The 1,563-nt window shown below is 50.7% G+C and overlaps 1 protein-coding gene across 4 annotated transcripts in view; it reads right to left on the bottom strand.

Moving 5' to 3' along the window:
• Window positions 1-1,563, bottom strand: part of PPARG (peroxisome proliferator activated receptor gamma) — a 198,225-nt gene that overhangs the window by 132,389 nt on the left and 64,273 nt on the right. The gene's annotated exons all lie outside the window — the stretch shown is intronic.

The following is a 1,563-nucleotide window of genomic DNA, read 5'->3' as shown; positions in this document are numbered from 1 at the left end:
TCTCCTCCATTCTCCTCTCGGGATCCTGGGCACGCACGCACACGCGCCCGGCGTGAGTTTTAAGCCACCGGGTCCGGGACACGAACCGCGGTCGACTACGTGGGAATCCAGCGACATAGCCATTACGCTAACTGCTGGTTCCCCATGCCCGGATCTTTCACCCGTGCAAATCAGAAGACAACTTTCCCCTGTGAATCTCTTTGTCTGAAACCTAAGCTTGCCTGGCTGGTCGAGTCCTCCTCTCCATTTAAATCCAGGAGGAGACGGTGGCTTTTCCCACCTCAGAGCCTCCACACGACAGGGTTCACACAGACCCTTCAGGTAACTCCTAGCCCTCTTCTGCGGCGGCAGAAACGTCACCGCCCCAGACTCTCAGACCAGATTCCGTGACCCGTGCCCCTCCTCCATGATCCACATTAGCACGCGCTCCCCTCACAGGACTCATTCAGTTTCTCGCTCAGTGTCTTCTTTCCTCCCTACGGATACACTCGGTGGGGACAGGGTCACTGCGGTACCTCCACGCTGGCACCAAGATCACTGACAATTAGCCTCGGCCGCCTGGGGTTCTCGTGTTGGTGCATTCTGTTAACTCGCTGTGTTATCCTGGGCAAGTCACTTCCCTTCTCTGGGCCTTCTTTGTGACAGGAGAGGAGTGGGTCCGATTTTGGATTTGATCAGTTTTCTTTCTTCCTTCCTTCCTTCCTTCCTTCCTTTTTTCTTTTCCTTTCCTTTCCTTTCCTTTCCTTTCCTTTCTTTCTTTCTAAAAGCTTGTACACTCTCCAGAGAGAGATAGAAAGGGAAGGAGAGAGAGAAAGTACTCCCCAATGGGGTGTGGTTACATTGCAATCCCTTCCCTATTTCTCCATCCTGCCAGGATTTGGGGCATGTACGCAAATGCACCTGGCATGATTTTCAAGATGGTAGGGCCAGGATTGGAACCACGCTGTCAGCTGCGTGGGATCTGACTACTTTAACCACCTTGCTACAGGGCCAGCGCTAATCAGTGTTTTCTAAACTTCGCTAATCTCTCTTTTAAACAGAGGGGGGGGGAAACAAAACAGAACAAAATAAAAAACCTCACAGACCTGCCTATGCTGTGTCCTCTGTGACCCCGGAGGTCCTGTAAACCCAGGCTGAGAAAATGGATGTAAGAAACCAGTCTAGTCCATGGCAGTATGCTTGAATGCTGAGTTTGGGGCTTTATGGTGACCTTTTAGATTATTATTGCTGTTAAAAAAAACCCACAATACTGGAACCAGCATATGGCATAATGGTTACATTGCTGAACTACCATGCAGTCGACCGCGGTTGGAGTCCCGGACCTGGTGACTTGAAACTCACTCTGGGCATAGGTGAGTGTGTGCCCAAGATCCCGAGAAGAAAATGTTGGAGAAGGGATTGTGGTGTGGCCATCCCCCCTGGGGGTGAGTTCTTGCTTTCTGTCTCTCTTTCTGTCTTTATTTGTGTATTTATTTATTTTTGGAGAGGTTTTTGCTATAGGGTGCATGCACTTGCCAGAAAGACAGAGAGAGACAGAGAGCAAGAAATCACCCCCCAGGGGGG

Source organism: Tupaia chinensis, unplaced genomic scaffold, assembly GCF_000334495.1.
Source record: "Tupaia chinensis unplaced genomic scaffold, TupChi_1.0 Scaffold000704_1, whole genome shotgun sequence".
Lineage (NCBI taxonomy): Eukaryota > Metazoa > Chordata > Mammalia > Scandentia > Tupaiidae > Tupaia > Tupaia belangeri.
Note: the sequence above shows the minus strand (reverse complement) of the source record. Positions and strands in the feature narration are given on the sequence as shown.